A 15,786-nucleotide genomic window follows, 5' to 3' on the forward strand; every position below is an offset into this window, starting at 1 on the left:
GCGTTAAACGGCGTATACGCACGCTGGGGATGCGATATATGTGGAGAACTAGGGCTTTGGAGGCACTTTATTTTTCGTCGGTAAAACGATATTTTCATGGGCTATAGGCTTACCGTTTTTTTCAGTTTTCGGGCAAAAATTAATCTTCCCCTAATCGCTTATTTATGGCGTTAAACGGCGTATACGCATGCTGGGGTTGCGATATATGTGCAGAACTAGGGCTTTGGAGGCACTTTATTTTTCGTCGGTAAAACGATATTTTAATGGGCTATAGGCTTACCGTTATTTCAATTTTCGGGCAAAAATTATTCTTCCCCTAATCGTTTATTTATGGCGTTAAACGGCGTCTACGCATGCTGGGGATCCGATATATGTGGAGAACTAGGGCTTTGGAGGCACTTTATTTTTCGTCGGTAAAACGATATTTTCATGGGATATAGGCTTACCGTTTTTTCAATTTTCGGGCAAAAATTATTCTTCCCCTAATCGTTTATTTATGGCGTTAAACGGCGTCTACGCATGCTGGGGATGCGATATATGCGGAGAACTAGGGCTTTGGAGGCACTTTATTTTTCGTCGGAAAAACGATATTTTCATGGGCTTACCGTTTTTTCAGTTTTCGGGCAAAAATTATTCTTCGCCTAATCGTTTATTTATGGCGTTAAACGGCGTCTACGCATGCTGGGGATGCGATATATGCGGAGAACTAGGGCTTTGGAGACACTTTATTTTTCGTCGGAAAAACGATATTTTCATGGGCTATAGGATTACCGTTTTTTCAATTTTCGAGCAAAAATTATTCTTCCCCTAATCGTTTATTTATGGCGTTAAACGGCGTCTACGCATGCTGGGGATGCGATATATGCGGAGAACTAGGGCTTTGGAGACACTTTATTTTTCGTCGGAAAAACGATATTTTCATGGGCTATAGGCTTACTGTTTTTTCAGTTTTCGGGCAAAAATTAATCTTCCCCTAATCGCTTATTTATGGCGTTAAACGGCGTATACGCATGCTGGGGATGCGATATATGTGGAGAACTAGGGCTTTGGAGGCACTTTATTTTTCGTCGGTAAAACGATATTTTCATGGGCTATGGCTTACCGTTTTTTCAATTTTCGGGCAAAAATTATTCTTCCCCTAATCGTTTATTTATGGCGTTAAACGGCGTCTACGCATGCTGGGGATCCGATATATGCGGAGAACTAGGGCTTCGGAGACACCTTTTTTTTCATGGAAAAACGATATTTTCATGGGATATAGGCTTACCGTTTTTTGAATTTTCGAGCAAAAATTATTCTTCGCCTCATCGCTTATTTATGGCGTTAGACGGCGTATAACGCATGCTGGGGATGCGACATATGTGGTGAACTAGGGCTTTGGAGGCACTTTATTTTATGTCGGAAAAACGATATTTTCATGGGCTATAGGCTTACCGTTTTTTCAGTTTTCGGGCAAAAATTATTCTTCCCCTAATCGCCTATTTATGGCATTAGACGGCGTATACGCATGCTGGGGATGCGATATATGCGGAGAACTAGGGCTCGGGAGGCACTTTATTTTTCGTCGAAAAACCATATTTTCATGGGCTATAGGATTACCGTTTTTTCAATTTTCGAGCAAAAATTATTCTTCGCCTAATCGCTTATTTATGGCGTTAGACGGCGTATACGCATGCTGGGGATGCGATATATGCGGAGAACTGGGGCTTTGGAGACACTTTATTTTTCGTCGGAAAAACGATATTTTCATTGGCTATATATAGGCTTACCGTTTTTTCAGTTTTCGGGCAAAAATTATTCTTCCCCTAATCGTTTATTTATGGAGTTAAACGGCGTCTACGCATGCTGGGGATGCGATATATGCGGAGAACTAGGGCTTTGGAGACACTTTATTTTTCGTCGGAAAAACGATATTTTCATGGGCTATAGGCTTACCGTTTTTTCAGTTTTCGGGCAAAAATTATTCTTCCCCTAATCGTTTATTTATGGCGTTAAACGGCGTCTACGCATGCTGGGGATGCGATATATGCGGAGAACTAGGGCTTTGGAGGGACTTTATTTTTCGTCGGAAAAACGATATTTTCATGGGCTACAGGCTTACCGTTTTTTCATTTTTCGAGCAAAAATTATTCTTCACCTAATCGCTTATTTATGGCGTTAAACGGCGTCTACGCATGCTGGGGATGGGATATATGTGGAGAACTATGGCTTTGGAGGCACTTTATTTTTCGTCGGTAAAACGATATTTTCATGGGCTATAGGCTTACCGTTTTTTCAGTTTTCGGGCAAAAATTATTCTTCCCCTAATCGTTTATTTATGGCGTTAAACGGCGTCTACGCATGCTGGGGATGCGATATATGCGGAGAAGTAGGGCTTTGGCGACACTTTATTTTTCGTCGGAAAAACGATATTTTCATGGGCTATAGGCTTACCGTTTTTTCAGTTTTCGGGCAAAAATTAATCTTCCCCTAATCGCTTATTTATGGCGTTAAACGGCGTATACGCATGCTGGGGATGCGATATATGCGGAGAACTAGGGCTTTGGAGGCACTTTATTTTTCGTCGGAAAAACGATATTTTCATGGGCTACAGGCTTACCGTTTTTTCAATTTTCGAGCAAAAATTATTCTTCACCTAATCGCTTATTTATGGCGTTAAACGGCGTCTACGCATGCTGGGGATGCGATATATGTGGAGAACTATGGCTTTGGAGGCACTTTATTTTTCGTCGGAAAAACGATATTTTCATGGGCTATAGGCTTACCGTTTTTTCAGTTTTCGGGCAAAAATTATTCTTCCCCTAATGGTTTATTTATGGCGTTAAACGGCGTCTACGCATGCTGGGGATGCGATATATGCGGAGAACTAGGGCTTTGGAGGCACTTTATTTTTCGTCGGAAAAACGATATTTTCATGGGCTATAGGCTTACCGTTTTTTCAATTTTCGGGCAAAAATTATTCTTCCCCTAACCGTTTATTTATGGCGTTAAACGGCGTCTACGCATGCTGGGGATGCGATATATGCGGAGAACTAGGGCTTTGGAGACACTTTATTTTTCGTCGGAAAAACGATATTTTCATGGGCTATAGGCTTACCGTTTTTTCAGTTTTCGGGCAAAAATTTATCTTCCCCTAATCGCTTATTTATGGCGTTAAACGGCGTATACGCATGCTGGGGATGCGATATATGTGGAGAACTAGGGCTTTGGAGGCACTTTATTTTTCGTCGGTAAAACGATATTTTCATGGGCTATAGGCTTACCGTTTTTTCAATTTTCGGGCAAAAATTATTCTTCCCCTAATCGTTTATTTATGGCGTTAAACGGCGTCTACGCATGCTGGGGATCCGATATATGCGGAGAACTAGGGCTTCGGAGACACCTTTTTTTCGTCGGAAAAACGATATTTTCATGGGCTATAGGATTACCGTTTTTTCAATTTTCGAACAAAAATTATTCTTCCCCTAATCGTTTATCTATGGCGTTAAACGGCGTCTACGCATGCTGGGGATGCGATATATGCGGAGAACTAGGGCTTTGGAGACACTTTATTTTTCGTCGGAAAAACGATATTTTCATGGGCTATAGGCTTACCGTTTTTTCAGTTTTCGGGCAAAAATTAATCTTCCCCTAATCGCTTATTTATGGCGTTAAACGGCGTATACGCATGCTGGGGATGCGATATATGTGGAGAACTAGGGCTTTGGAGGCACTTTATTTTTCGTCGGTAAAACGATATTTTCATGGGCTATAGGCTTACCGTTTTTTCAATTTTCGGGCAAACATTATTCTTCCCCTAATCGTTTATTTATGGCGTTAAACGGCGTCTACGCATGCTGGGGATCCGATATATGCGGAGAACTAGGGCTTCGGAGACACCTTTTTTTTCGTCGGAAAAACGATATTTTCATGGGCTATAGGATTACCGTTTTTTCAATTTTCGAGCAAAAATTATACTTCCCCTAATCGTTTATTTATGGCGTTAAACGGCGTCTACGCATGCTGGGGATGCGATATATGCGGAGAACTAGGGCTTTGGAGACACTTTATTTTTCGTCGGAAAAACGATATTTTCATGGGCTATAGCCTTACCGTTTTTTCAATTTTCGGGCAAAAATTATTCTTCCCCTAATCGTTTATTTATGGCGTTAAACGGCGTCTACGCATGCTGGGGATCCGATATATGCGGAGAACTAGGGCTTCGCAGACACCTTTTTTTTCGTCGGAAAAACGATATTTTCATGGGCTATAGGATTACCGTTTTTTCAATTTTCGAACAAAAATTATTCTTCCCCTAATCGTTTATTTTTTGCCGCTAAACGGCGTCTACGCATGCTGGGGATGCGATATATGCGGAGAACTAGGGCTTTGGAGGCACTTGATTTTTCGTCGGAAAAACGATATTTTCATGGGCTACATGCTTACTGTTTTTTCATTTTTCGAGCAAAAATTATTCTTCACCTAATCGCTTATTTATGGCGTTAAACGGCGTCTACGCATGCTGGGGATGGGATATATGTGGAGAACTAAGGCTTTGGTGGCACTTTATTTTTCGTCGGTAAAACGATATTTTCATGGGCTATAGGCTTACCGTTTTTTCAGTTTTCGGGCAAAAATTATTCTTCCCCCAATCGTTTATTTATGGCGTTAAACGGCGTCTACGCATGCTGGGGATGCGATATATGCGGAGAACTAGGGCTTTGGCGACACTTTATTTTTCGTCGGAAAAACGATATTTTCATGGGCTATAGGCTTACCGTTTTTTCAGTTTTCGGGCAAAAATTAATCTTCCCCTAAACGTTTATTTATGGCGTTAAACGGCGTCTACGCATGCTGGGGATGCGATATATGCGGAGAACTAGGGCTTTGGAGGGACTTTATTTTTCGTCGGAAAAACGATATTTTCATGGGCTATAGGCTTACCGTTTTTTCAATTTTCGGGCAAAAATTATTCTTCCCCTAACCGTTTATTTATGGCGTTAAACGGCGTCTACGCATGCTGGGGATGCGATATATGCGGAGAACTAGGGCTTTGGAGACACTTTATTTTTCGTCGGAAAAACGATATTTTCATGGGCTATAGGCTGACCGTTTTTTCAGTTTTCGGGCAAAAATTAATCTTCCCCTAATCGCTTATTTATGGCGTTAAACGGTGTATACGCATGCTGGGGATGCGATATATGCGGTGAACTAGGGCTTTGGAGGCACTTTATTTTTTCGTCGGAAAAACGATATTTTCGTGGGCTATAGGCTTACCGTTTTTTCAGTTTTGGGGCAAAAATTATTCTTCCCCTAATCGCTTATTTATGGCATTAAATGGCGTCTACGCATGCTGGGGATCGGATATATGCGGAGAACTAGGGCTTTGGAGGCACTTAATTTTTCGTCGGAAAAACGATATTTTCATGGGCTATAGGCTTACCGTTTTTTCAGTTTTCGGGCAAAAATTATTCTTCCCCTAATCGTTTATTTATGGCGTTAAACGGCGTCTACGCATGCTGGGGATGCGATATATGCGGAGAACTAGGGCTTTAGAGACACTTTATTTTTCGTCGGAAAAACGATATTTTCATGGGCTATAGGCTTACCGTTTTTTCAATTTTCGGGCAAAAATTATTCTTCCCCTAACCGTTTATTTATGGCGTTAAACGGCGTCTACGCATGCTGGGGATGCGATATATGCGGAGAACTAGGGCTTTGGAGACACTTTATTTTTCGTCGGAAAAACGATATTTTCATGGGCTATAGGCTTACCGTATTTTCAGTTTTCGGGCAAAAATTAATCTTCCCCTAATCGCTTATTTATGGCGTTAAACGGCGTCTACGCATGCTGGGGATGCGATATATGCGGAGAACTAGGGCTTTGGAGACACATTATTTTTCGTCGGAAAAACGATATTTTCATGGGCTACAGGCTTACCGTTTTTTCAATTTTCGAGCAAAAATTATTCTTCCCCTAATGGTTTATTTATGGCGTTAAACGGCGTCTACGCATGCTGGGGATGCGATATATGCGGAGAACTAGGGCTTTGGAGGCACTTTATTTTTCGTCGGAAAAACGATATTTTCATGTGCTATAGGCTTACCGTTTTTTCAATTTTCGGGCAAAAATTATTCTTCCCCTAACCGTTTATTTATGGCGTTAAACGGCGTCTACGCATGCTGGGGATGCGATATATGCGGAGAACTAGGGCTTTGGAGACACTTTATTTTTCGTCGGAAAAACGATATTTTCATGGGCTATAGGCTTACCGTTTTTTCACTTTTCGGGCAAAAATTAATCTTCCCCTAATCGCTTATTTATGGCGTTAAACGGTGTATACGCATGCTGGGGATGCGATATATGCGGTGAACTAGGGCTTTGGAGGCACTTTATTTTTCGTCGGAAAAACGATATTTTCGTGGGCTATAGGCTTACCGTTTTTTCAGTTTTGGGGCAAAAATTATTCTTCCCCTAATCGCTTATTTATGGCATTAAACGGCGTCTACGCATGCTGGGGATCGGATATATGCGGAGAACTAGGGCTTTGGAGGCACTTAATTTTTCGTCGGAAAAACGATATTTTCATGGGCTATAGGCTTACCGTTTTTTCAGTTTTCGGGCAAAAATTATTCTTCCCCTAATCGTTTATTTATGGCGTTAAACGGCGTCTACGCATGCTGGGGATGCGATATATGCGGAGAACTAGGGCTTTGGAGACACTTTATTTTTAGTCGGAAAAACGATATTTTCATGGGCTATAGGCTTACCGTTTTTTCAGTTTTCGGGCAAAAATTATTCTTCCCCTAATCGTTTATTTATGGCGTTAAACGGCGTCTACGCATGCTGGGGATGCGATATATGCGGAGAACTAGGGCTTTGGAGACACTTTATTTTTCGTCGGAAAAACGATATTTTCATGGGCTATAGGCTTACCGTTTTTTCAGTTTTCGGGCAAAAATTATTGTTCCCCTAATCGTTTATTTATGGCGTTAAACGGCGTCTACGCATGCTGGGGATGCGATATATGTGGATAACTAGGGCTTTGGCGACACTTTATTTTTCGTCGGAAAAACGATATTTTCATGGGCTATAGGCTTACCGTTTTTTCAGTTTTCGGGCAAAAATTAATCTTCCCCTAAACGTTTATTTATGGCGTTAAACGGCGTCTACGCATGCTGGGGATGCGATATATGCGGAGAACTAGGGCTTTGGAGGGACTTTATTTTTCGTCGGAAAAACGATATTTTCATGGGCTATAGGCTTACCGTTTTTTCAATTTTCGGGCAAAAATTATTCTTCCCCTAACCGTTTATTTATGGCGTTAAACGGCGTCTACGCATGCGGGGGATGCGATATATGCGGAGAACTAGGGCTTTGGAGACACTTTATTTTTCGTCGGAAAAACGATATTTTCATGGGCTATAGGCTGACCGTTTTTTCAGTTTTCGGGCAAAAATTAATCTTCCCCTAATCGCTTATTTATGGCGTTAAACGGTGTATACGCATGCTGGGGATGCGATATATGCGGTGAACTAGGGCTTTGGAGGCACTTTATTTTTTCGTCGGAAAAACGATATTTTCGTGGGCTATAGGCTTACCGTTTTTTCAGTTTTCGGGCAAAAATTAATCTTCCCCTAATCGCTTATTTATGGCGTTAAACGGTGTATACGCATGCTGGGATGCGATATATGCGGTGAACTAGGGCTTTGGAGGCACTTTATTTTTCGTCGGAAAAACGATATTTTCGTGGGCTATGGGCTTACCGTTTTTTCAGTTTTGGGGCAAAAATTATTCTTCCCCTAATCGCTTATTTATGGCATTAAACGGCGTCTACGCATGCTGGGGATCGGATATATGCGGAGAACTAGGGCTTTGGAGGCACTTAATTTTTCGTCGGAAAAACGATATTTTCATGGGCTATAGGCTTACCGTTTTTTCAGTTTTCGGGCAAAAATTATTCTTCCCCTAATCGTTTATTTATGGCGTTAAACGGCGTCTACGCATGCTGGGGATGCGATATATGCGGAGAACTAGGGCTTTGGAGACACTTTATTTTTAGTCGGAAAAACGATATTTTCATGGGCTATAGGCTTACCGTTTTTTCAGTTTTCGGGCAAAAATTATTCTTCCCCTAATCGTTTATTTATGGCGTTAAACGGCGTCTACGCATGCTGGGGATGCGATATATGCGGAGAACTAGGGCTTTGGAGACACTTTATTTTTCGTCGGAAAAACGATATTTTCATGGGCTATAGGCTTACCGTTTTTTCAGTTTTCGGGCAAAAATTATTGTTCCCCTAATCGTTTATTTATGGCGTTAAACGGCGTCTACGCATGCTGGGGATGCGATATATGTGGATAACTAGGGCTTTGGAGGCACTTTATTTTTCGTCGGAAAAACGATATTTTCATGGGCTTACCGTTTTTTCAGTGTTCGGGCAAAAATTATTCTTCGCCTAATCGTTTATTTATGGCGTTAAACGGCGTCTAAGCATGCTGGGGATGCGATATATGCGGAGAACTAGGGCTTTGGAGACACTTTAGTTTTCGTCGGAAAAACGATATTTTCATGGGCTATAAGCTTACCGTTTTTTCAGTTTTCGGGCAAAAATTAATCTTCCCCTAATCGCTTATTTATGGCGTTAAACGGCGTCTACGCATGCTGGGGATGCGATATATGCGGAGAACTAGGGCTTTGGAGACACTTTATTTTTCGTCGGAAAAACGATATTTTCATGGGCTATAGGATTACCGTTTTTTTCAATTTTCGAACAAAAATTATTCTTCCCCTAATCGGTTATTTATGGCGTTAAACGGCGTCTACGCATGCTGGGGATGCGATATATGCGGAGAACTAGGGCTTTGGAGACACTTTATTTTTCGTCGGAAAAACGATATTTTCATGGGCTATAGGATTACCGTTTTTTTCAATTTTCGAACAAAAATTATTCTTCCCCTAATCGGTTATTTATGGCGTTAAACGGCGTCTACGCATGCTGGGGATGCGATATATGCGGAGAACTAGGGCTTTGGAGACACTTTAGTTTTCGTCGGAAAAACGATATTTTCATGGGCTATAAGCTTACCGTTTTTTCAGTTTTCGGGCAAAAATTAATCTTCCCCTAATCGCTTATTTATGGCGTTAAACGGCGTCTACGCATGCTGGGGATGCGATATATGCGGAGAACTAGGGCTTTGGAGACACTTTATTTTTCGTCGGAAAAACGATATTTTCATGGGCTATAGGATTACCGTTTTTTCAATTTTCGGGCAAAAAGTATTCTTCCCCTAATCGTTTATTTATGGCGTTAAACGGCGTCTACGCATGCTGGGGATCCGATATATGCGGAGAACTAGGGCTTCGGAGACACCTTTTTTTTCGTCGGAAAAACGATATTTTCATGGGCTATAGGATTACCGTTTTTTTCAATTTTCGAACAAAAATTATTCTTCCCCTAATCGGTTATTTATGGCGTTAAACGGCGTCTACGCATGCTGGGGATGCGATATATGCGGAGAACTAGGGCTTTAGAGACACTTTATTTTTCGTCGGAAAAACGATATTTTCATGGGCTATAGGCTTACCGTTTTTTCAGTTTTCGGGCAAAAATTAATCTTCCCCTAATCGCTTATTTATGGCGTTAAACGGCGTATACGCATGCTGGGGATCCGATATATGCGGAGAACTAGGGCTTCGGAGACACCTTTTTTTTCGTCGGAAAAACGATATTTTCATGGGCTATAGGATTACCGTTTTTTCAATTTTCGAGCAAAAATTATACTTCCCCTAATCGTTTATTTATGGCGTTAAACGGCGTCTACGCATGCTGGGGATGCGATATATGCGGAGAACTAGGGCTTTGGAGACACTTTATTTTTCGTCGGAAAAACGATATTTTCATGGGCTATAGGCTTACCGTTTTTTCAATTTTCGGGCAAAAATTATTCTTCCCCTAACCGTTTATTTATGGCGTTAAACGGCGTCTACGCATGCTGGGGATGCGATATATGCGGAGAACTAGGGCTTTGGAGACACTTTATTTTTCGTCGGAAAAACGATATTTTCATGGGCTATAGGCTGACCGTTTTTTCAGTTTTCGGGCAAAAATTAATCTTCCCCTAATCGCTTATTTATGGCGTTAAACGGTGTATACGCATGCTGGGGATGCGATATATGCGGTGAACTAGGGCTTTGGAGGCACTTTATTTTTTCGTCGGAAAAACGATATTTTCGTGGGCTATAGGCTTACCGTTTTTTCAGTTTTGGGGCAAAAATTATTCTTCCCCTAATCGCTTATTTATGGCATTAAATGGCGTCTACGCATGCTGGGGATCGGATATATGCGGAGAACTAGGGCTTTGGAGGCACTTAATTTTTCGTCGGAAAAACGATATTTTCATGGGCTATAGGCTTACCGTTTTTTCAGTTTTCGGGCAAAAATTATTCTTCCCCTAATCGTTTATTTATGGCGTTAAACGGCGTCTACGCATGCTGGGGATGCGATATATGCGGAGAACTAGGGCTTTAGAGACACTTTATTTTTCGTCGGAAAAACGATATTTTCATGGGCTATAGGCTTACCGTTTTTTCAATTTTCGGGCAAAAATTATTCTTCCCCTAACCGTTTATTTATGGCGTTAAACGGCGTCTACGCATGCTGGGGATGCGATATATGCGGAGAACTAGGGCTTTGGAGACACTTTATTTTTCGTCGGAAAAACGATATTTTCATGGGCTATAGGCTTACCGTATTTTCAGTTATCGGGCAAAAATTAATCTTCCCCTAATCGCTTATTTATGGCGTTAAACGGCGTCTACGCATGCTGGGGATGCGATATATGCGGAGAACTAGGGCTTTGGAGACACATTATTTTTCGTCGGAAAAACGATGTTTTCATGGGCTACAGGCTTACCGTTTTTTCAATTTTCGAGCAAAAATTATTCTTCCCCTAATGGTTTATTTATGGCGTTAAACGGCGTCTACGCATGCTGGGGATGCGATATATGCGGAGAACTAGGGCTTTGGAGGCACTTTATTTTTCGTCGGAAAAACGATATTTTCATGGGCTATAGGCTTACCGTTTTTTCAGTTTTCGGGCAAAAATTAATCTTCCCCTAATCGCTTATTTATGGCGTTAAACGGTGTATACGCATGCTGGGGATGCGATATATGCGGTGAACTAGGGCTTTGGAGGCACTTTATTTTTCGTCGGAAAAACGATATTTTCATGGGCTATAGGATTACCGTTTTTTTCAATTTTCGAACAAAAATTATTCTTCCCCTAATCGGTTATTTATGGCGTTAAACGGCGTCTACGCATGCTGGGGATGCGATATATGCGGAGAACTAGGGCTTTGGAGACACTTTATTTTTCGTCGGAAAAACGATATTTTCATGGGCTATAGGATTACCGTTTTTTCAGTTTTCGGGCAAAAATTATTCTTCCCCTAATCGTTTATTTATGGCGTTAAACGGCGTCTACGCATGCTGGGGATGCGATATATGCGGAGAACTAGGGCTTTGGAGACACTTTATTTTTAGTCGGAAAAACGATATTTTCATGGGCTATAGGCTTACCGTTTTTTCAGTTTTCGGGCAAAAATTATTCTTCCCCTAATCGTTTATTTATGGCGTTAAACGGCGTCTACGCATGCTGGGGATGCGATATATGCGGAGAACTAGGGCTTTGGAGACACTTTATTTTTCGTCGGAAAAACGATATTTTCATGGGCTATAGGCTTACCGTTTTTTCAGTTTTCGGGCAAAAATTATTGTTCCCCTAATCGTTTATTTATGGCGTTAAACGGCGTCTACGCATGCTGGGGATGCGATATATGTGGATAACTAGGGCTTTGGCGACACTTTATTTTTCGTCGGAAAAACGATATTTTCATGGGCTATAGGCTTACCGTTTTTTCAGTTTTCGGGCAAAAATTAATCTTCCCCTAAACGTTTATTTATGGCGTTAAACGGCGTCTACGCATGCTGGGGATGCGATATATGCGGAGAACTAGGGCTTTGGAGGGACTTTATTTTTCGTCGGAAAAACGATATTTTCATGGGCTATAGGCTTACCGTTTTTTCAATTTTCGGGCAAAAATTATTCTTCCCCTAACCGTTTATTTATGGCGTTAAACGGCGTCTACGCATGCTGGGGATGCGATATATGCGGAGAACTAGGGCTTTGGAGACACTTTATTTTTCGTCGGAAAAACGATATTTTGATGGGCTATAGGCTGACCGTTTTTTCAGTTTTCGGGCAAAAATTAATCTTCCCCTAATCGCTTATTTATGGCGTTAAACGGTGTATACGCATGCTGGGGATGCGATATATGCGGTGAACTAGGGCTTTGGAGGCACTTTATTTTTTCGTCGGAAAAACGATATTTTCGTGGGCTATAGGCTTACCGTTTTTTCAGTTTTGGGGCAAAAATTATTCTTCCCCTAATCGCTTATTTATGGCATTAAATGGCGTCTACGCATGCTGGGGATCGGATATATGCGGAGAACTAGGGCTTTGGAGGCACTTAATTTTTCGTCGGAAAAACGATATTTTCATGGGCTATAGGCTTACCGTTTTTTCAGTTTTCGGGCAAAAATTATTCTTCCCCTAATCGTTTATTTATGGCGTTAAACGGCGTCTACGCATGCTGGGCATGCGATATATGCGGAGAACTAGGGCTTTAGAGACACTTTATTTTTCGTCGGAAAAACGATATTTTCATGGGCTATAGGCTTACCGTTTTTTCAATTTTCGGGCAAAAATTATTCTTCCCCTAACCGTTTATTTATGGCGTTAAACGGCGTCTACGCATGCTGGGGATGCGATATATGCGGAGAACTAGGGCTTTGGAGACACTTTATTTTTCGTCGGAAAAACGATATTTTCATGGGCTATAGGCTTACCGTATTTTCAGTTTTCGGGCAAAAATTAATCTTCCCCTAATCGCTTATTTATGGCGTTAAACGGCGTCTACGCATGCTGGGGATGCGATATATGCGGAGAACTAGGGCTTTGGAGACACATTATTTTTCGTCGGAAAAACGATATTTTCATGGGCTACAGGCTTACCGTTTTTTCAATTTTCGAGCAAAAATTATTCTTCCCCTAATGGTTTATTTATGGCGTTAAACGGCGTCTACGCATGCTGGGGATGCGATATATGCGGAGAACTAGGGCTTTGGAGGCACTTTATTTTTCGTCGGAAAAACGATATTTTCATGTGCTATAGGCTTACCGTTTTTTCAATTTTCGGGCAAAAATTATTCTTCCCCTAACCGTTTATTTTTGGCGTTAAACGGCGTCTACGCATGCTGGGGATGCGATATATGCGGAGAACTAGGGCTTTGGAGACACTTTATTTTTCGTCGGAAAAACGATATTTTCATGGGCTATAGGCTTAACGTTTTTTCAGTTTTCGGGCAAAAATTAATCTTCCCCTAATCGCTTATTTATGGCGTTAAACGGTGTATACGCATGCTGGGATGCGATATATGCGGTGAACTAGGGCTTTGGAGGCACTTTATTTTTCGTCGGAAAAACGATATTTTCGTGGGCTATAGGCTTACCGTTTTTTCAGTTTTCGGGCAAAAATTAATCTTCCCCTAATCGCTTATTTATGGCGTTAAACGGCGTCTACGCATGCTGGGGATGCGATATATGCGGAGAACTAGGGCTTTGGAGACACTTTATTTTTCGTCGGAAAAACGATATTTTCATTGGCTATAGGCTTACCGTTTTTTCAATTTTCGGGCAAAAAGTATTCTTCCCCTAATCGTTTATTTATGGCGTTAAACGGCGTCTACGCATGCTGGGGATCCGATATATGCGGAGAACTAGGGCTTCGGAGACACCTTTTTTTTCGTCGGAAAAACGATATTTTCATGGGCTATAGGATTACCGTTTTTTTCAATTTTCGAACAAAAATTATTCTTCCCCTAATCGGTTATTTATGGCGTTAAACGGCGTCTACGCATGCTGGGGATGCGATATATGCGGAGAACTAGGGCTTTGGAGACACTTTATTTTTCGTCGGAAAAACGATATTTTCATGGGCTATAGGCTTACCGTTTTTTCAGTTTTCGGGCAAAAATTAATCTTCCCCTAATCGCTTATTTATGGCGTTAAACGGCGTATACGCATGCTGGGGATCCGATATATGCGGAGAACTAGGGCTTCGGAGACACCTTTTTTTTCGTCGGAAAAACGATATTTTCATGGGCTATAGGATTACCGTTTTTTCAATTTTCGAGCAAAAATTATACTTCCCCTAATCGTTTATTTATGGCGTTAAACGGCGTCTACGCATGCTGGGGATGCGATATATGCGGAGAACTAGGGCTTTGGAGACACTTTATTTTTCGTCGGAAAAACGATATTTTCATGGGCTATAGGCTTACCGTTTTTTCAGTTTTCGGGCAAAAATTAATCTTCCCCTAATCGCTCATTTATGGCGTTAAACGGCGTATACGCATGCTGGGGATCCGATATATGCGGAGAACTAGGGCTTCGGAGACACCTTTTTTTTCGTCGGAAAAACGATATTTTCATGGGCTATAGGCTTACCGTTTTTTCAATTTTCGGGCAAAAATTATTCTTCCCCTAATCGTTTATTTATGGCGTTAAACGGCGTCTACGCATGCTGGGGATCCGATATATGCGGAGAACTAGGGCTTCGGAGACACCTTTTTTTTCGTCGGAAAAACGATATTTTCATGGGCTATAGGATTACCGTTTTTTCAATTTTCGAACAAAAATTATTCTTCCCCTAATCGTTTATTTTTTGCCGCTAAATGGCGTCTACGCATGCTGGGGATGCGATATATGCGGAGAACTAGGGCTTTGGAGGCACTTGATTTTTCGTCGGAAAAACGATATTTTCATGGGCTACAGGCTTACCGTTTTTTCAGTTTTCGGGCAAAAATTATTCTTCCCCTAATCGTTTATTTATGGCGTTAAACGGTGTATACGCATGCTGGGGATGCGATATATGCGGTGAACTAGGGCTTTGGAGGCACTTTATTTTTCGTCGGAAAAACGATATTTTCGTGGGCTATAGGCTTACCGTTTTTTCAGTTTTGGGGCAAAAATTATTCTTCCCCTAATCGCTTATTTATGGCATTAAACGGCGTCTACGCATGCTGGGGATCGGATATATGCGGAGAACTAGGGCTTTGGAGACACTTAATTTTTCGTCGGAAAAACGATATTTTCATGGGCTATAGGCTTACCGTTTTTTCAATTTTCGGGCAAAAATTATTCTTCGCCTAATCGTTTATTTATGGCGTTAAACGGCGTCTACGCATGCTGGGGATGCGATATATGAGGAGAACTAGGGCTTTGGAGACACTTTATTTTTCGTCGGAAAAACGATATTTTCATTGGCTATAGGCTTGCCGTTTTTTCTGTTTTCGGGCAAAAATTATTCTTCCCCTAATCGTTTATTTATGCCGTTAAACGGCGTCTACGCATGCTGTGGATGCGATATATGCGGAGAACTAGGGCTTTGGAGACACTTTATTTTTCGTCGGAAAAACGATATTTTCATGGGCTATAGGCTTACCGTTTTTTCAGTTTTCGGGCAAAAATTATTCTTCCCCTAATCGCTTATTTATGGCGTTAAACGGTGTATACGCATGCTGGGGATGCGATATATGCGGTGAACTAGGGCTTTGGAGGCACTTTATTTTTCGTCGGAAAAACGATATTTTCGTGGGCTATAGGCTTACCGTTTTTTCAGTTTTGGGGCAAAAATTATTCTTCCCCTAATCGCTTATTTATGGCATTAAACGGCGTCTACG

This window comes from Dermacentor albipictus, chromosome 6 (genome assembly GCF_038994185.2).
Source record: "Dermacentor albipictus isolate Rhodes 1998 colony chromosome 6, USDA_Dalb.pri_finalv2, whole genome shotgun sequence".
In the NCBI taxonomy this organism is placed as follows: domain Eukaryota; kingdom Metazoa; phylum Arthropoda; class Arachnida; order Ixodida; family Ixodidae; genus Dermacentor; species Dermacentor albipictus.